We start from the raw sequence: 20,852 nt of genomic DNA, 5'->3' as shown, positions 1-20,852 counted from the left end.
GCCTATGCCAACCAGAGCTTCAGGGCTTAGAGCAGACGCCCGTGGCCGATGAACAGAGAGCCAAGGACGCGGAGAGCCCCCGCACGGCGGGGCGGGGCGGGTGCGGGTGAGGCCAGGGACCAACCTGCTGGGGCGGGAGGCGCACACACCGGCCCCACGGAAAAGCGCGCGGCCTCATCGGCCTCCAGAGTGCCCGGCCCCGGCGTGCGTGCTGCTGGGTGTGCGGTACCTGGACCCGGTGCCCAGAGGCCTGGCACCTTGGAGGCCTTCGCTTGTGCGGAGGGAAGCACGGGAGCGCGAGGACCGGGCAGCTGCAAACTTAGCGCCCCCTTCCCAGCCGGGAACCGCGCAGCCTCCAGGCCACGGCCACACGGAGGACGACGCGGCGCCTGCTCAGCGCAGGACGCGGGGTGCGGGCGGCACGCGGCGCCTCGGGGACGCCGCGCCGCGGAGGAGAGCGCGGGCGCGCGGCGTGGGGGCGGGGCGGGGCGTGGCCCCCGGATCGCCTCGCCCCGCCCCCGCGCACGTCGCCCGCGCCGCGCGGAAGCCCGGGGAGCCCTGTGCGCACGCGGACCCCGCGCTGCGGCCCCATCCCGAGGGCCGGGCTCGGCCGCCCCCTCCGCTCCCCGCGCCCGGGTCCTTCTCCTCTGCGCCCCGAGGCTTCCTTCTTCGGCCTCTTTTCCGTTAACTCTTTGGCCCCTCTCGCCCTGCTTATCCCTCCGAGTCTGCGAGTCCTCCCAACGATTCTTCGCGGTCCCGCAACTCCTTCCCCTTCTTCCCCATCCTCAACCCCGTTTCCCCCACTCCGCTGGCGGAGATTCCATTTTCACTTTAATTATTTCCTTTTCACCTTCCCCCTCGCGTCCTCCCCGCCCCTTCTTTTTCCGGCACCCCCACCCTGCAAACTTGTTCTCGCCTGGAGTCCCCACTGGGTCACGGTCGTGCTCCCCCGTAGCCGCGGAATGTGCGGTCCCATCTCTGCACCCTGAACCGCAAGCGCCCCGCCCAGTCCCCGGCGAGATGCCGAAGCCCCGGCCCCGCCAGCCTCTCCTACCGGCGGCTCTGCCCGGGCAGGAAGCGGGCCCGGGGCTCCCACCCTCTAGCGGGTTAAGGGGTAAAAGGGGAGAAGGGAGGGAGGATACGGGCACGGCGCCCTCAGACCCCTCGCTCCTGCAGAACCTCACTCTCCAGCCCGGGCGAGTGTGAGGCCAGGGGGCCTGAGGCAACAAGTGTCGCCACAGGACGGGGCCAAGGCACCCCCCGTGGGGCGCAGGGGTGGTGGCCTCAGGCCGACCTTGGCAAAGCGATCCCCACACCGCTCGAGGCATTGGAGGCGGGGGCGAGGCGAGAGAAAAACTAGAAGAGAACAGAGACGTGGCTCTTCCCAAGTCCGAAGTCTCCCACCCCAGGTTTCGCAGCCCAGCCCGCGCCTCAAGCACAGTTTGCAAGGAATGGGGGACTGAGGCAGGGCAGCAGCCGCGGACGTGGAGGGCTTCACTGAAGGTGGGGTGGCAAAGTGAGAAAGCACAATGTCCAACTGCCTCCCCCGCTTGGCCGAGGCTTTCCCCCATCCAGCATCCAGGCCTCCCGGGCAAGGGCCCAGCCTGGCCAGCTGGAGTGGATTGGGGCGAAGGAGGAAAAGGGGCGCCCACCCCCTCCCCAGCCTCCCTTCGCCGCCCTCCCTGATTGGCTGTGCGTCCCTGGAGCCCAACTTCTGTAGCTCCAGACTCTGTCTGAACCCCAAGGGAGCCAGAGAGCAGCGACCCGGGGCGGGAGGGGCGGCCACGAATCCAGGGGTTGGCATCTGTGGGGCCCCTGGGGGGAGGGGCGCGGACGGGCTCGGCCCCTGCAGCCTCCACGAGGCCCAGCTCGCCGCGTCTCGCAGCCTCGGCTCCTCTCCGCCCCCCGCCCTTTTCCTTTCCTCCCAGCGGCGGCCTCCCTCCTCCGCCCCCCCCCCCCGCCCGCCACCTCCCCCCGGTTTCTCATTCCTGCCACTAGCGCGCTCGGCGGCTCATTCCGCGGCCGCCGCCAGCCGAGGGGAGAGTCGCTCTCAGAAGCCGCGGGGGCCGCTCGCTGCCGCCGCCGACTTGTGAATGGGACCCGGACTGGGGCCGGGGCTGACTCCGCGGCGGTCGCCCAGCGCTAGGGACCGACGGCCGGAGCTCGCGCCCACCCTCCAGGGCCCCAGGTGAGTTGAGCCGCCTGTGCCTTCCTCTCGCCTGGATGGGGCTTTTTGGGGAGGGGGTCTCTGGATGAGAATGTTTGGGGGGGGGATTGAAAGGAGGTCTGACTAGAGGAGGTTTCACTAATGCAAAGGAAATTGGGGGGCGGAGATAAGAGAAGATTTGTATAAAAATAAAAAAGGGAGAAGGGAGCCAGCTGTGGGCGCGGGCAGCGCAGGGGGCACGGGCGCCAGATGTGCGCTCCAACCTCTCTCCCCGGCTCCGGCCTCGTTTGTCTGCGCCCAGGCCGCGGGAGAGAGGGTTTGCCCCGGCTGGGGTAAGAGGCTGCAGAGCTGCGTCCCGGACCCGCCGGCTGCCCCCGGTCAGGTCTCTGGGGAAAGTCGCCCACGGGCAGTGCCCGCCCGCCCGCGCTGCGCCTCTTTCCGAAAGCAGCGAGAAGACCACGCTCTGCAGGGTTTCTGCCCCTTTCCCCCTTCCTTCCCGAGGCTCAGCCCTCCATTCCAGACTGCCGGGGAGGCCCCAGAAAACGGAAGGAACCCAGCTTGCATCCGTGATCCCCTCCGCACTTTAATAGCTTGGGTTTGGGTCCGCTGACTGCGGCTCCCGGCTGCCGACTGCGGCGCGCGCTGTAGCCCTCACCCGGAGTCTCCGGGGGAGAGCCGGGGGCGGTTCGCCGGCTCCCGCCAGCCCAAGGGGAGGTCCGCGAGCGGTTCAGATTCGGGCTCTGGCTTGGGCTTGACGAATCCTGCCAGGGTCAACGTTAACTTTGCGAACCAACCCTTTCCCGAAGCCTGCGCCTCCTCCCGGAGCGGAGCGCGCTAAGCCCGCACAGCCTCCTTCCCTGAGCTTTGCCCCAGAACGCGAGCCGCGGGTGGGAAGCGCGGCGCAGCGGGCAGGATGGGGAGGGCGACGGGCATGGCACCCCTTTCCCCCTATACCCGGGTGGAACTGGAGGAGATCCCGCCTCGCGCTGTGAAGAAAAGAGTCCCCAGGGAGAGTAGGGTCGCGGAGGCCCCCGGGTCGTTCTTCCTTATCCCTTTCTTGCCAAGGCTCTGCTTTCGCCGGGGGATTGGGAGTAGCGGGGAGGGACGCCGCGAGCCTCTCTCACCCGGGTGAAAGGTTTTCTAGATGCTAGAAAAAGCCCTGTTGCTTTTGCTGATAATGCAGCAGGAATTTCACGGGCCATCGCACCGCTATTAAGAAATTGCATCTTTTAATTATTTAATAATGCCATCCCTGCTAGGTGACGGGTGGTCCCTAAGGGGTGTGTGTGTGGGAGGGTGAAGTGTGGTTCCTGAAACCCTGCTGCTGGAGGGTACAGTGCTGCCTAAAGTCTGCCCTCCCATTTCCCCCCTCCCCCCTCCAAAGAAATCTTGTTCGAATGGCTCTAAAATCTCTCCTTGTTTTCCTTTTCCTATCATTCCTATTGGTTTCAAATGAGGCAGGGAGTAAGTTTTCAGTTTAATCACAGGGAAGCCACAATAATGAATCTGACAAGAGGATGGATCAATTTCTTTATCACTTAGGCTTGCAGCAGACATCCATGGTTTTGCGGGGTGTCTGGATTTTCCGGGGAGGGGGATGCAGAAGTATTATTAGAGGAGTGAGGACCCGCGAGCATCTCATCAGCACGCAGGCCAAACTGGGTTTTGAGCGCTAGAGCCTAAGACGATGGGAAAGAAGAGGCTGACCTTCATTTTATTAGTCCTGGAATTATTTTTCCTACGAATACAGAGACACAGACACCAGAACCCAGAAGCAGTGATTGCCCAACCCCAGCTGCAGGGAGTCTGGTCTTCCTTCTGTAGAACAAAGGAATAAAAGTTGAGGAAACAAAGGGACAGATAGACACCACCCCCCCCCCCCCCCAAGCTCAAGATCACTGAAGTTTATTAATGGTGAGATCTGATTCAAAGTTTGAGAGCTGGCCAGTGGGCCCAGAATTCAAACCTCTGAAATCCTGCTTTAGTACAAAGGAATGTGAGGAGTGTTCAAGTGTAGACCAGGGAAAGGCATCTAAGAGACCCGGGAAGTTGTTTTCAGTGAGAATTATCTTTGCATCTTGCTTTGGAAACATGGCAATTTAATGTATCAAAAATGTCTGACTGCCACGCTTTATTACTACTACTAATAATTTCTATCATTACTTACATTGTTATTTTAGAGTCTTCCTAAGCTGGCCATTTTATTACATTGTTTGAAAAAAATAAAATAAATCACCCCCGCCCCACCCCTGGAGGAAGGGAAATGAGATGCATTGGAAGGTCTGAGATAAAATAATTTGTTGAAGGCCCAGACATGGAGATTTACTCAGACTGGGTTTATTGCTTACTAGAAAAAAAAAAAAGGCTTTTAAAATAGTTCTAATTGAAGCAGTGGACCATCTTGATAGCACTTCAGAACTTCTATTATGTTTTACATTCTTATCAGAACACCAGACAGTAAAATTACTAGAAACCTGAATTTATTTTCAATTAAGATGCAATCTTGTGTTAATTAGAGATGAAAAAAAAAGTTCTTTTTTTTTTAAATTTATTTTTATTTTTTTTATGACCCAGAACTCGCATTTTCTCTTTGCCGGGGTGGCTGTGCCAATGTCTGTTTAATTGTTTATCTGTGCGAGGGGGAGGGGCAGGGCTGGAGAGCCATGCCAGGATTTGGGAGAATACAGATCAATTTCATGCTCCTTTAATGCACTTGTCTTCATAATTCATGGTTTTTCTTCCACTTTGAATGGAATTACATGGCTACTTTGTAAAGATTCTGGTTTGGGGAACCTCGTATGGGAAATGCCATGACTTTGACCTCAAGGCTGGGCTGACAATGCCAGCGCTACCGTCAGTGAGCATAGTGTGTCTCCCAACCTTGCCTGTGGCTGTCTGTGACTTACAAAGTTGACAGTTCACGTAAACTTTGATCTGTGATGTTCAAATCTATTTTCAGAACCATCTAAACAGATCTGCAAATATGACTTCAGCCTTCCTTTATTTTTAATATATATTTCTATATGTAGGCAGATGTTCAAGAAGCATAACCGTGCCATTTAAGTTTATTTTTAATATTGACTTTTTTTTTTTTTTACTTAGATCATGGTCATGCCTAATAATGAAATAATAACGGTAGGGCAGTGGCGTATACAGTTTGAAAGTAGGTGGCAAATGTATCTTCTTTTTAACTGTCACGTTTGCAGAGGGACTGAATTCCTAGGGGTTTTTTTTTTCCCTAAAAATCTGAGCAGTGTGTAAATGCACTGGGCAATGATTTAAGAGACTGAAATGTGTTTGGGGTGCTTTCCTCCCTTATGAAACAGGTTATTGTTTCATAAAAAGTTACCTAACTTGTCAAGACCCCTCATTCTAGATTCATCAAGCATTGTGAGTCGTCTACCTTATTAATGCAAAGCTAATGCCTCTGAAATATGCACAGATCTTGATCTCGATAAATGTGTGGTTTAATTGACTGGAAGAAGAACATCAACAGGCCTGTTAAAACGGAAAAACAAAACTGGAGAAAGTTGGACTAATTCTGGTGCACAAGGAGGAGAAAGGATCAGCTTTTGCATCAGGATTACTGTGATAACCATCCAGAGCCTCCTCAGTGAGCGGGAAGGACTAAAGAAAACACTCCAGGAGGATAATTAGACATCTTTCTGCTATAATTTTGCCCTGACATTGAGAGCCTTGTGCTTCTCTGGAAATGCACTCCTTCGCGGAAGATTGCACTTCTGGCCACTAGAGGGCAATGGTGCCCTTCTCCAACTTTGTGCATGGGGCCCATCTGCTTTTGGAGGGCACCATGAAAAGCCGCTTTGTTACCCACCAGCCTTGCTGGGCTCTCTCAGGAGAGACAGAATTCAATCTAGTTGTGGTTCAGGCTACTGCTCGAGCAGTTTGTCAGGATTAACATCTTTCTAGTCGGTGGATCCTGTTACCTTCAGCCTCTTCTTCCCACCTTGGAGTTTACTAGAAAGTTAGAGAATTTTATAACTTGAGATCTAGCAGAGAAGATGGGGGCGGGGTGGTGGTGGGCTGTATGCCTATAAACAAGGTCAGCTCTCACTAGGCAGTAGTCTGGGAGGATTTTCTGGCTCTCTCTCTTTTTCCCCCCTGCTAGAAAGAGCATCATTTCAGACTCTGAGGGGAAGGAATGGATAAAAGAAGGGAAATATTAGTGAGATTGCTGTGATATCATTGCGTATGCTTTCAAGAGGGTTTGAAGATGTCTACAAGACATTTCTAACTTGCAAAACAAGGACAACAAAAAACAGAATTACAGTTTGATCTTTGGTAAACACTTTGGGGCATGGGGTTTTAATATAACAGTAAATGTTTTCCTGTTACCTTTAAGCCGTTCTTGACATTGGAGTACAAAACTCTAACTTGAGCAGAGAATAAATTTAATTCAAGATTGGTCCTCATGCACTGGAGTTTAATCATTTGACGTTTTTTTTCCCCTTTCCCTCCTCAGTGATACGGAAATTACTGCTTATGATTAAATTGCATATTTCAGGCTGCACAAATTTATATTTGTTACTGTTTGATAGTGTCATTATGAAAGTTCAGGAGCATGAAAAAAACAAACATGCGATATTATAATTAAGGGGAAAGCTCTATTTAAAAAAAACAACAAGCACTGTTGTAAGTGGATTCTTATTTGTATCTTTTTGTTTTTTTTCACTGAATGCAGTGGCCTCCCCCATGAATGGGCCGTGGAGTCCTTTGCAGCGCAGGGTGCCCCGGGATGCTAGGCAGCTGACCAAGAAGGAATCGGTGCACATGGGTGAGGGGAGGGAGTACTCCCTAACTCAGTGGAAAGGGAGACAGGGCCGTCTGGTAAACCAGTGCTGACTCACCACTGGGTAGTTTCTATGTCATTTTAAAATTTTTTTATTGTTATTTGGTTTAGTTAGTCACAGACAGTTCCAGACTTCAGAATTCTTAACTGAGATAAAAGCATTGCTCTCTGTGTGGTCAAGGGCTCCGTTCAGGCAGAACATCTGGTATACCAGGGCGGTCAGTGAGACAGGAGCATTGGGGAGGAGAAGAGAGAGAAGGAGGAAAGGGAGGAATGGAAGAGGGAGACTGATGATGCCGTTTCCCATGGCAGGTCACACACTGGGCTCTTTCTCTCTCTCTCTCTCCCTCTCTCTCTCTCTCTCTCTCTCTCTCTCTTTCTCTCCCTCTTCCCCCTCCCCCACTCCTTCACCTTCTTTGGACCATGGGAGGTGCTGAATCCAGAAAGTTGGCCTCAACAGCTGTGCAGGCCGCAGTCAGCAGTGACCAGGGACTCACTCTCTTGCCCTCCAGCACGGGGTGCTCCGCAGAGGAGCTTGTCCACGAGCCCTGCCTTTTCGCCCATGTTCCTGGTTGTCACAGGCGAGGAAGCCTTCTCTCTCTTCCTCCACGCCCTCTCCGATCTGCCAGAAATCCTCCTGACGTGGTCCTTTGCCCTGGCATGGTTCCACAAGCTTAGGGTCCGTCTCCAGTTTCCTCGAAGAACATGGCTCAGGGCTCAGCTTCTCCCTGATGCTCTGATGATCACCTAAGGTAGCCACAGGAGCGGGCGTGGCATAGACCTCTCTGCTCAGCCTGGGGTAGGCTCCCTCAGGGAGCGCAAACAGTGAGAATTTAGAATAGCATCCCTGCCAGCCGCACTGACACCCCCCTGTTCTCAACAAGAACCAGCAGGGATGAGGGCAGGCACAGACCCATCAGGTCCGATCCCTGTGCCCCACCCTGCCCTGGCTCTCTGGGAACCTGACTCCACCCTGGAGGCTCGGCCTATTTCCATCATCCCCGGGGGGCCGACCAGCAATTCCAACTCGGAGGCAGCAGTGCCCGGTGGCAGAGCCCTTATGAGGCTGAAGAGAGAGAGGCCAAGTCTTAGGTGTAGAGTTAGATGCTGTCTCTACTTAACATTTTGATATTTGACTCATCTTGAATTTTCTTCCATTCATCTTGACTTTTTTTTTTAATATGGCATTAAAATAATATTTATCTTGATTACTGAGCTATATTTTGGTGTTTCCTTACATTTTGTGTCTCATCTGACTCACCCTGGTCCAATTCCAGTGCCTCAGCCTCGACAGCGTGTGACCGAGGAGAAGCAACCTCACTTCTCTAAGACCCAGGGCCTCAGCTGATTTAATAATAATAAAAAAAAAGTGGAGCTAAGGATAGCGTCTGTCCTTGGGATTGTTGTAAAGATAGAACAAGTCCCCAGTGCAGCGCCTGCTTCGTGACAAGCACCCAATAAATGCTCGGGCCTCCAGGGTTTCGTTTCATAGACTAAGGGTAGCGGGTAGCATTTCTTTCTCCCTTACCATGATTAGGCCGAGATCCTGCACCGAACTTTCGCTTTTAGATGGAGGCCTCTCCCAATTAGTGGTGAATTGTTTATTAGTGCCTGCCTTTAAAAAAAAAAAATTGTTTCGTGAGTTTAAGTGATCCGTTCCTCTTCCCTTTAAAATATTCAAGAGGCAGTTGGAGATTTGAGAGACCATTATGGCTTTTGCAAAGGGCCTGGCTCCTACCTGGGTGCTTTTCTCTCTGTTCTTTGCTCTCTGTTCCGTCATTCCTGGGGCTTTCTGTGATATGTCGCCCGGAAGTCATGTCTTACTGGGAAAGTTGGCCACGCAAGCCGCGTTGAGATATTCATCACGGGGTTAGCCTGCATTGAAAAGGGACTCGTTACTATTCCAGATGAGCTTAAATGATAGTCTCTTGATAAATCATCACCATTTCAAGATGATTCCTGTTTGTTTGGCCGGTGACTGGGACTTTAAGGGGGTTGAGCAGTAACAGTTTTGACTCGTGGAGGGGTGTCCGTGAAGAAGCGTGGCCGCGGCCGCGGTCTCCCCCAGGTCCCCGCAAAAGCTCAGCGGGTTCAGCGTCGTGTTAAAAATAAACAGGAACCCGGACGCAGCCCTTAACGGCTTCCCAGCTGTGTTCACTCTTAATACCCCAGTCAGGCTGGGCTTCCTAAGGCCCTTGGACCTTCTGAGCTGTCCTGCTGTGTCCCCTCTGCAGCCTCCTCGTGTCATCTGAGCACGCTTTGCGATGACAGGGAATATCTGCCCGTGTTTGTCTGGACAAGAGGAGGGAAGAGAGCCAACTTCTTGAGATGCTGCTGTGTGCGGGGGCGTCCCCAACACCTCATTTATTCTGCGAGGTCACCCAGTGAGGAGGGTGCTGTCATCTCCACTTTACAAGCGGGGAATCCGAGGCTCGTCAAAGCTCATGAGGCTGGAGGAAGGAGAGCGGGGTGCCCAGGCCTGCGACTCCACGTGCCCACCCGTTTTCCGCTGAGTGGGCAGTGTGCCACACGCCTGGGCTGCCCGAGCTTTCTAGTGAAGGGCGGCCATTCGGAGCACGGAGCTGACGGTTGGACCTCGTTCTTCTACGGCAGGGGTCCCCAAACTACGGCCCGTGGGCCACATGCGGCCCCCTGAGGCCATTTATCCGGCCCCCGCCGCACTTCCGGAAGGGGCACCTCTTTCATTGGTGGTCAGTGAGAGGAGCATAGTTCTCATTGAAATACTGGTCAGTTTGTTGATTTAAATTTACTTGTTCTTTATTTTAAATGTTATATTTGTTCCCGTTTTGTTTTTTTTACTTTAAAATAAGATATGTGCAGTGTGCATAGGGATTTGTTCATAGTTTTTTTTTTATAGTCCAGCCCTCCAATGGTCTGAGGGACAGTGAACTGGCCCCCTGTGTAAAAAGTCTGGGGACCCCTGTTCTACTGGATCCCACGTCTTATCCATTGAAGGAGTCCCCTGAGGTCTTCTGGTCTGGCTCCTCTCAGCGGGTTCTCTGTTTGCCATTCATCCCACGGCTTCTTGAATGTCCCACGACGGCGTGCTAACTACCTGTCAGGGTCCCCGGGACTCTAGAAGTGATGCGTGAACTCCGTTCATTAAACAAAATCCCCCATCGAACGGGGAGCGCACACGCCTCTTTCGTCCCTTTCTCCCAAGAGTGGCACTCCGTCTCTGCTCCCTGTCACTCTTCCTTTTCCTGCCCTGCAAATATGTGACGCTGGGTGTCGGGGAACAGTTCACGTCGAGCGTTCATGGAGCGCCGCGCCTGTTTCAGGCACCGTGCTGAGGCCGGTCTGGGCAGCGTGAGACTTATTCACAGTGACCCTGGGAGCTGGTATGACTATTGCCAGCATCTTACAGAAGGAAGGGGGAGAAAAACCCACCTTGACATTCCCAGGCTCCCACCACAAAGATGGGATGCAGAGTCAGGCGTCCGAAGCCTGACCTCAGCCCCGGGTCAGGGGGCCCTGGGCGCACAGCGCCTCAGCCAATTCCAGGCCTCGTGTCCCCCTCCTCTCTCCCATCTGCCGGTTTTGTCATTGTCCCCTCTAGCGGGTGGCCCCTTTAATCAGGTTCCTTATCGGAGACGGTCGCTGCTGCCCTGCTTTCTGTCCTGAGGGCTGGACGGTCCCCTTTGTCCGGTAGAATTCTTCGGAATCAGAGGCCTGAAGCCGCGAACTGAATTCTGTCCATTGAGTGAGTTAGCCGCTATCCCAGTCACCCTTGGCTTAGACACGAGGCTCCAGGGACCCAGAGGAACCAGGACTCGCCTACAATCACACTGGCCTACAATCACAGGGCAGTTTAGGCGCGGGGGGGGGGGGGGATAAAACGGGTGGTCTTGGCTCTTAACTCAGACTCCTACCACCACGTACAAACTAAGGATGCTTTGGTGTTTGTTTCTTTTAGAATGGATATACCTGTGGGCTGATTGTCATGTAAACATATTAGAGAGAGAGAGAGAGAGAGAGAGAGAGAGTGTAAAGGCACACCTGTGTGTCACTGAGCAGTTAAATTGTCAGACCTCAACGTGAGATTTTGCATGAGTCTGCATTGTTTGGAAATCGTGGTCAGCACATTCATTTGATAATATTTTGCAGAGTATACCATTTAACCCTGGGCTTCAGCTCTGTCCTACTTCTCAGTCACCCTCCGGTAGTGTCTCCCCCTCCCAAGTTTCGCAGGCAGCAGTGCGAGACCAGAATCGTGTCCTCACGTAGCCAACCCCACGCCTTCCCGGGGCCCTCTGACGGGGTCCGGTTCGAACTCAACTTCAGGCCTGTTTCCTTGTCACCTACTTTCAGGAAAGGCCCTGTGCTGGGTCCAAGACATGGTCGGATCCCAGGGCCTTCCCTCGGGGAGCTGACAGTCTCACCGGGGCCTCAGGTACGAGGTCTCTCCAGACAAGGCTGCAGAGGACGGGGCGAGCAAAGCGGGGGCCTGGGAAGGACGGGTTCCGTCCAGTTCAGGGCTCAAGGGCGCTCTGGGGACGGAACAACAGAGTCGCACTCCTGCGTGGACGGAGGGACGGTCGAGGCCACCGAGACCGATACGGCGCGTGCTGGAGATGGCCGGGGCGTCCCTGACCACGGCCCGGCGACATCGGGCACTTCCACTGTCGGGACTACTTCCCGAGACGGAGCCCAGGTCCGCCCCCTCGAAGGCGGTCTCCTGTGATGCAGACTTCCGAGGCCTGGCGGGGTGGACGTGCCTCTTCCCCCACGCCCCTGTGACTCGGTGCTGGGCCTGTCTCCCGGGGGGCCGTCTTCCTGGCCTTCGCACCTCCAGAAGGAACGCCCTGTTTCTCTGTGCTGCCGCCCTCCCCGCTTCCAGAGGACGGGAGCCAGAAACTAGTCAGGCAGACTCTAGACTCGGACTCCCTTCTCCACGCTTCCGTTATCGCTGCCCGAGGCTACAGCCCATTCCCTTCTCTCTCCAGCCCCCTCACCCAGAGGACGTAGGTGCCATAGTTTCTTTATTTGTTTTTCCTTAGGTGCGGCCTGAACTCGCATTTCCCCATCTGTGCCCGTGCGAGCGAGCGAGCCTGTGAGACGGCAGGAGGTGCCCGCGGTGGCACGGGTCCTCGGGCCACACTGCCCTGCCTCCAGGGGTGGCCTGCCAGGCTCCAGCCGGGCTGCCCACTCCATCTGTTTGCCCCCTCACGTGGGGTCTGCCCTGTAGGGTGGCTCTGCTGGTAAACCATAGTCACATGTAAAAATGCTTAACAGCGCACGGTACAGGATGGCAGTTGCTATGATCTCTGTTGTACTTCATATCGTGAGGTTCAGTCCATGGACCCGGTCTCCCCAAACATTCTTTTATTTATTTTTATTTTTTTTATTCATTTTAGAGAGGATAGGGAGAGACAGAGACAGAGACAGAGAGAGAGAAGGTGGGGAGGAGCTGGAAGCATCAACTCCCATATGTGCCTTGACCAGGCAAGCTCAGGGTTTCGAACCGGCGACCTCAGCATTTCCAGGTCGATGCTTTATCCACTGTGCCACCACAGGTCAGGCTCCCCAAACATTCTTAAATTGAAACCTTTCATCTGTTACCCAGAAGACCTGCCGTTCCTCCTGTCCTCCTAACCTCATTGCTAGGGGTTGGTTTCCTTCCATCACCAACTTTGCTAGGTTAAAAACAAACAAACAAACAAACAAACAAACAAAACGAAACAACCACCAGAAAAAAAATGCCCATGTAGGATAGAGCAGAAGGCGGTGACACCAGACAAGACACGTCCTGCTGAGGGACCCCACGCCCTGGAATACAATGTCAGTCATTCCTTCTAGTGCTTGCTAGTCATATTGTTTGCTTGCTAGTTTGTTGGGCTGCAGAGCAGTGGAACCCCCTTCCTGTGTTTGGAGAATAACCCACAATAAGATTCTCTATAGAAAGAAGAGCCTGTCTTCTACCCCAGAGGACTGAGGGGCTAGAGAGCCACTTCTCTCTTCTCCTGGAAGCCAGAACACTGATTCAGCGCCATCTTCTCGATGCATTTTACATTTGGAGTCCCTATCTCATGTATGAGGGCGCACACACACACAATCACTGGAACTCGCCTGGTCCCGTGGCAGGGTTTGGTCTGTGGTCCTGACTGGCCAGGTGTCTGTCTCACCTGCCTAGACATTTTCTGAGTCTGCTTCTCTAGTCTTCCTGCAAGAACTGTGCTGCCCAGAGTCGGTTTCCATTGCTTTGAACTAAAAACCCCAAAAGACTTCAGTTCCCTGCATATCCTTGCAACACTGCTGGGAGAAACCCTGCCCACTGTGATCCTGGGGGGCGGGGCGGGGCGGCGGTAATCTGGCTTTTGAGTTCCCCTGGAATGCTGAATAGAATGATGATAGCCAGGTAGGCAGATGTTGGAGTGAGAGGTGGAGCAGCGGGGAGACTGTATGAAACGCTGAACAGTCCGATGGGGGTTGAGCAAGCACTGGGCAGGATGCAGGACCTGGGCCAAAGCCTGGCGAGACAGCTCCGTGGGTGAGGCGGGCTCTCCGTGAGCCACTGTGGCAGACGGCGGCACACATAGCAACTAGATGGGTGAAGGGCAGATGGTTTGTTGGAAGGGACAGGGCAGGTTGTGTGGGGAAGTGACCCACGGATACTAGCTTGTGGAGCCAATGCAAAATTCCAAAAACATATAATGCGGTGGAGGCTGAGGCCAGGTTCAGAGACAAGAGGCCAAATTGGGTCCTGATCCAAGGGGTGCTATATAAAAAGGAATATTCTGAGCCAAACATCTTGGAGAAGCCAGGCTGGCATACATAGAACTCTCCAGGCATTGATGAAAGATACACCCACGAGAATGGGCAGATGGGCCCTAATTACACCCCACCTTCTGGAGGGCAGAACGCCCAAACCCTGGCAGCATGGCTGCTGAGTTGGCCCGAGGACGGGGATGAGCAGGTGAGAGTTGGCAGTGCTTACCACCTGGGCAAGTCGGGTCAACAGAGGATGGACAGGCCAGAGCTTGCCCTGCAGTGTGTCCCATAGCCTCCCGGGACAACGTGACTGCCCGGCACTGAGAGGAGTCAGCAGCGTCCTTTCAGCGAGCAGAGTCTTCAGGGGATGCTCGGGGTTACGGAACTCCTGAGACTCAGTAGCCTGTCAGAGGCCAGGTAGCTGAACCACAGAATGGCTTTGATTTTGTGGCCGATGGAACCTCTTGCCCTGACCTGACCCAGGCATCAATCACCCAGGTGCACAGAACTTGGAACCATGGTTTTAATTTCTATGTGCTACTCTCTGGTGGGTCACAATGGACACAAATCCGGACCACAAACCCAGGATGACTCCCCTCCCCAACCACAGGTGAGCCTGGCCTAGCAGCTATGTCACTAGTTATCGACTTCCTGTTGTCTTATTAAAGCATGCATAGTTAAAACTTTTAAATTTTTAACAAACATATTTAAAGGTTTTATAAAGCATTTCATCAATGGTAGCAGCAAAACTGTACTTAAATCCCAAACCCAAATTGAAAAAGCAGGGTTCGTTGATGTAAACCATCCCTGTTCACAACACTTGGCCCTAAAATATCTTGATAGTCCGGGAGATCGCGCTCCAAGGGCCTCGCTCCACTCTGTGCTTTAGACAAAGACGGCTGTAGCAGAATATAGCATTCACTCTTATTATTCTTGGAACCTAAGAAGCACTATATAAATGAGCTGTCACTATTAGTATTATTATCTTAGAATAAAAATTGCAATTTAGCAGTTAGAGCTGGGCACACGCACCTTCAGAGTAATGCATTGGTGACTCTTGTGTTTTATTCATCACCGTTCCTCCGGCAGACATCGCCGAGAGAAACTTCTGCTTCAGCAAATCGCGGCAGCGCACGTGTGGGTCTGTGAGTTAGAAGGCTGATGCACCCTGAGATCACCCATCTTTGAAGAGAGGATGGATCCCGGGGAACATCTCAGCTCCCCACTCCCCATCAACCCCCTTCCCTCCGCGGTGCCCTGCATTGCCAGCCCGAGAGACGTGCCCTGTGTTCTTAGTTGGCGCAGAACTTTCGTCTCATTTCTCACGAATGGAGAAAGACCACCTGTCAGCAAGTTTCTGGCCAGTTGCTGACGAATTTTCCTTAATAGGCTGCCCTGTGGTCCCCCTCCCTCTGAGCAGACAGACCAGCCCCGTGCGGCCCTGGCATTGCTGATAAATGGCCGTGTGGCCGCGGGCAAACCAATTAACCTCAGTTTCCTCATCTGTAAAGTGGCCTTTTGGGTTCTTTCCAGCTCTTAAAATGGTCTGGCTCTCAAATCTGCTTCCACAGTTCACTTGGCTTGGTGCTTTCTGACCGCCCCAAGTCAGCATTCTAGAGCAGCATGCAGAGAAGAACGCCGGTGTGTCGGTGTGCAGACTTGGCTTTGCCAAGCAGGAGGTGATAGTGGGCAACATCTGGCTGCAGGGTGGTAAGTTTGGGACCTGTGATGGAATATGCTGAATGCCAAACCCAGGGCTTTGAACTTCCTTCCCCGGGTCCTGGGCAGCCTTGGCAGAGTGTGCAGCAGGGGAGCGATGTGTTCAATACTTAATTAAGTGATCCCGGGATCAGTGCGGAGAAGGACTGATAGAAAGGGCCAGAGGCCCGAAATGGGGAAGCTGGCAGGGAGGGGAGAGTGGGGACGGCAATGCCAGGAAGAGGGTGGTGTCATTGTCGTGGCTGTGTACACAGAGCGTTCCTGTATGCACACGCTGCGCTCAGCACTTCCCATAAATTATCTCCATTCATCCCCGCTACAACTGCAACGAGGTAGAAGCTGTATAATTATCCCCATTTAGGAAACATGGAAACCGAGATTCAGGGTAGTTAAACAACTTTCCCTAGCGTTAGGCAGTTAATAAGGGGACCAGCAGGGGTTTGAGCAGAAAGATTAGATTCCCTGTCCTTCCCTGCTGTGTGTGGGGAGACAGATGGCAGAGGCCTCGAGGGGAGCTTCCTGAGACTTGCTGCGGACTGTCGAAGAGGAAATGGGAAGGGGCGCTGTGATGTGCTTACCGAGTGCCCGGCGCTGAGCTTCCCGGAGCCTGTCTCCTTGCCCGTAAATAGGAGCCTCGAGATCACATGGTTGGACGACTGCAAGAGATTTGCACTCAGAACCTGGACGAAGCAAAAAGCTTTTCCTGTGACTCCTTATACACCCAGAACTAATGGACCCTGGCTTTCTCCCCACCTAGGATGATGTAAAGATCACATCGAGTATTAGTTTTTCTCTAATGTGCATCTACGAGACTAAAATATTTAAAAAAGATGTGTTAGGCAGAAGAGAAGTTATGTTTTCAAGGTCCCTGTTTTTACTTGAAATGTTGGTTCCTGTCCAGCCCCCATATAGATGAATTGAGGATGTCGCCAAGAGTGTCACATCAGAACATGTACTGTGTACCCTGGGTTTACAGTGTATTTCAGGAGGGTCTTGAGAGAAGACGTGCAAACTCAATCTGGGTTCCATCCATGGGCACTGCCCACTTGGGACAGCACCATGACCTTGTACAACGAACATATACATATAGTAGAGGTAGGAGAAGAAGGTGACATCCCAGCTGCCCTAATGCATATTAATAAGGACCCAGGCTTCTGAGAGGTAAGAGAATGATCTACACTGGATTTTAAGAGGACTTGAAGAGGCACCACATTTGTTGCTCGAAGCTAGGACTTCAAACCAAATGTAGTTGCTACCACTGGCTTGGCAAAGCCTTTTTCAAAGAGATCGAGGCCACAAGGTCGCTGTACTTTGTATCTCTTTATCTGCTCTAATGTCCTTGGAGCATTGTCATCTGTCCGCCACTTGCCTCCATCCTATGAGCCACCCCTTTGTTGCTAACTCACTGGGGGACAAGCGGGGACTTGCTTCCCTTGCCCGGATTCAAGTCTCCTCTTTTGTGGAAGAGGGTTAGAATGGAAAACTGCCTCCCCACAGGGGGGATCCGGAGGAACAGCTGAGCTCTGTCTACAGAGTCCAGAAACAAAGTTCTGGTCCCTCTGCTTGACCCGAGAACACGTGCATTATTCTCTTCTTCAGGCGTCTGGGGTGTGTGTGTGGGGGGGGGTCAGATCTTTATTTGAACAATGAAAACAAAATTGATGGTAGGCTCTTGGGAACTCGGGACACGGTTCTCAGTTCTGGCAAAGGGCCCCCCTCACCTGTCTCCTGACTCATTTAAATGGAGGGTTGAGAAAACAAAGCAAAGAAGAAAAGCTCTGTGGCTCAGAATGGAAATTGATTAAATTCATGGAAATAGCATCACCCTTCAAGGATCTGCTGTCTTTGCCGACTGTTGAGAATATTGATACTATCTCAGGTATTGTCTCCCTTATTTTTACATTTGCATGGGAAACGATTCGATTAGCATTTTTGTTTGGTGGGGAGTGGGGGATGATTTTCTTCTGAGAAGGTGACATTGAGCCCACGGGCCTGGCCCGCTGCACGCCTCCCTCGCCCTGCAGGGCTGACTGGGGTGCAGAGGGGCTATTTGGGAATTGGTACCTTGACCCACACCGTTGCTCCTCCGATCAGGGCTCAGCTGGGTTTGCTGTAGGACAGCGTGGAGGATGCCATCCACACACTCTCAAATGGGAGAAATCGTGCTAATACAACTTCAATTTTCATATCGAATTGAACAAGAAATGGGTTTGTCAGAAATAATCACGTCTCGTGCAGAGGTGCCACATTGGAGCGTGACCGAGAAGTGGCTGCTGTTCTTGAGGTGACCTTGTGCTGTGGGGATGTGTAGCTGGAGCTCGTCCAGGATGCTGGATGCCATGACACCCCCGGGGGCGCCCAGAAGGGCCATTCCTGGCGGCCGCTCACCCCCTTCCCTGGCCTCCCGCTCTCTCTGACTCAGCCTCTGCCTCACTCTCTGTGCCCTGCTGGGCCCCTTACAAAAACCAGACCAAATGAAAAACAAGCGAGCAAGCAAACAAACAAAATCCCTTATCTATAATTCATTCTCTATGAAATTTATGCTTTAACTTAAATAAAAAAGTATTGTGACTTGGTGCTGGGTCCGCAAAGGTGGGCCTGGTGACCCCACACGCTTTGGGGGAGGACTGAGACCTTACTCACTCGTTACACTGGACGTGTAGATGCCGATGGTAAGCCTGTTAGTTTGCTGGGAGGCCAGAGTTCTTCTGGCTTTGTAGTTCATACATGTTTCCTAGGTTAACCTTTGAGTACCTCTCCCCCAAACACTCAACAGTTCTTGTGGGATCCAGGATAGACACTCCGATCCCATCTGAGTTTCCAAAGCCATCTGAGGTGTCCCCTCATCTTTCGGGGTCTCTCTGTTACGCTCACGGGGCACAGAGGGGTTAAGGTTCTCTCTCCTCCCTCCCGTTGCTCTGCTGTGCCTTCACAACAAGGCTAAAAACCATGTACCCTCCCTTACTGAACTCGGCACGTGTCACCTTCAGTTCCCAGGACCACAGGGAGCGTCTGATCGGAGTGTGGAGCAGAGATGTGCCAGTGCTCAAGGGGTTCAGGCTCACGGGGCTCCGATTCCCCCCAATACCAGTTTTCAGCTGGGTGGCCACGCAGTACGACCACTTAGCCTTCTTGTTGGCTTCAGTTTCCTCACCGGTTCCAGAGGGATGATGACCGCACCCACCAGTGAAGGCTAGCGACCACCCCATGAGTCCGAGGTGTATTTGGAAGTGGAGGCGCAGTGAACACAGGCCTCGTGCCCCGGCTTACACAGCTGGTGAGAGACTGTGCGGACTCAGTATCCGAGTTCAGTGACTCAACAGCCGTTTGTTCCTTTGTGATCCCTCTAGTGAACTTCACTGAGCTATTGTCACTGTCTTCCACACCAGGCTCTCACCTGGATTTGACAGGGAACCACTTCCCATTGCTTAGGAAGCTTTCAGCCTTTTCCTTTTAAAGGAATTGATGCAAATAATGCTCTCTTTCCCAGCGTGAGTTATATTTGCATCACTCTGAGGATGTTAAGAATTCAATTTTCTCCCCCCAATCCTTTGTTTTTGGAGCTTTTATACGTTTATAATTGAAGTTTCAGCACGATAGCTCTCTAAGCCCACGCTGCCCGCCAGACCACGTGCCGCAAGCCACGTGCGCCATTTAAAGTCTTCTACGGGTCTAATTAACAAAGCAAAAAGGAATTAGGCGACGTTAATTTCAGTAGTGTGGTGTGCATTAAAGTCAGATCTTCTCTGTTGGTGAGAGGTGTTCGCTGTAAGCGGAAGGACATGGGACTTGCTCAGAGGGCATTAAGCACAGCGAGCGTCGGTCCCCCTCGCTTGTCGCCGACAAACGCCGGGCCGGTGGGAAATATCCAGATTGCCCTCTCGTTCCAGGCTCCTGGAGTCACCGTCTCTTAGTGTTTCTTCAGATACTTTCCTTTCTCAGGAAAGAGAAACTTTTTTTTTTTTTTTTTAGATTCCTTGGTTGGTTCCTCATCTCGGCTTTTTCTCCTAGATCCTGGCGGGTCTCAGTGCCCCCTGAGTTAGTGTTCCTGCCAGGCATCCCCTCCCGGGTACCCTGCACCCTGGGGTGATTCAGAAACTGCACAGTGTCCTCCACCATCCTACTTTACACCGGCTACTTCTCAGCCTGCGTTCCAAACTTAACTTCGCAAACCTTCAAGGAGGACCCCTGCCCTATATTCCATATTTCAGTGACAGCAACACTGTCCACCCAGTTATCCAAGTGGAGGCAGAGGAACCAACAGACCTACCCCATGGGGGCCCCATCTCTGAGAACTCGAAGCTAGTCCACGGCCAGTTACTGTGGATTTTATTTCTGACTTTTCTCACCCAGTGGGTCCATTTTTCTATTTTTGCTGTTGTCTCCATTTCATCTGTTGTCATTTCTCTTCTGGGATTTGAGACACATCCTTATTCTCCTAACTTCTCTTTCCCCTTCCTTTCCTAGATCAGAGCCCTCTGATATTCTTCAGCTCAAGCACTGGTTATCAAAAGATATAGGCCCTGGCTGGTTGGCTCAGTGGTAGAGCATCAGCCCGGTGTGTGAATGTCCCAGGTTCAATTCCCAGTCAGGGCACACAAGAGGAACATTTATCTGCCTCTCCACCCCTTCCCCTCTCACTCTCTCTCTCTTCCCCTCCTCCAGTCATAGCTCAATTGGGGTGTGTTGGCCCTGGGCACTGAGGATGGCTTCATGGCCTCAGACTCAGGCACTAAGAAGAGCTTGGTTGCTGAGCAATGGAGCAACACCCCAGATGGGTAGAGCATTGCCCCCTTGTGGGCTTTTTGGGTGGATCCTGGTCTGAGCACAAGTGGGAGTCTGTCTCTGCCTCCCTTCTTCTCACTGAATTAAAAGAAAAAAAAAAGGTATAATAAGGAGTATAACATCACATAATGTCCACTGCATCTCTTTGAAGTGTAAGAATGTGTTTGGCCATACCCAGCTATCCAGAGCTTGTCAGTTCTGTGTTTGGGGACATCTTTCTGTACAACCAGTGGTTGTGATTCTGTCTGGAAAATCACTATGACAGCATGCTGAGAAGCAATACAGAGACTGGAAAGAGCTGGGAGTGAGGCTGACCTGGACCCAAAGCCTCGCTCTGCTGGGTAAGGGCCATGGGACTTACCTGCACTAGAGGTCATAACACACTCCCTTGTAGGTTCAGTGAGATGCTCAATATAGACACATGCATACCTAGATATATATGTGTATATGTTACACACACTCATGCGTACAGTAGCTATTTTATTTTTTATTTTTTTGTATTTTTCTGAAGCTGGAAACGGGGAGAGACAGTCAGACAGACTCCCACATGCGCCCGACCGGAATCCACCTGGCACGCCCACCAGGGGCGAAGCTCTGCCCACCAGGGGGCGATGCTCTTCCCCCCCGGGGCTTCGCTCT

At 52.8% G+C, this 20,852-nt stretch overlaps 1 protein-coding gene across 2 annotated transcripts in view; it reads left to right on the top strand.

Moving 5' to 3' along the window:
• Positions 1-2,029: 2,029 nt before the first annotated feature.
• The window catches only part of CDH11 (cadherin 11), a 158,201-nt gene continuing 139,378 nt past the window's right edge, over positions 2,030-20,852 (top strand). For both annotated transcript variants that reach the window (XM_066348787.1, XM_066348786.1), the window contains exon 1: positions 2,030-2,188. The gene's annotated coding sequence lies outside the window, so the exon portion shown is untranslated. The remainder of the gene's footprint in view (positions 2,189-20,852) is intronic.

The sequence above is a fragment of the Saccopteryx leptura genome, chromosome 9, assembly GCF_036850995.1.
Source record: "Saccopteryx leptura isolate mSacLep1 chromosome 9, mSacLep1_pri_phased_curated, whole genome shotgun sequence".
NCBI lineage: Eukaryota > Metazoa > Chordata > Mammalia > Chiroptera > Emballonuridae > Saccopteryx > Saccopteryx leptura.
Note: the sequence above shows the minus strand (reverse complement) of the source record. Positions and strands in the feature narration are given on the sequence as shown.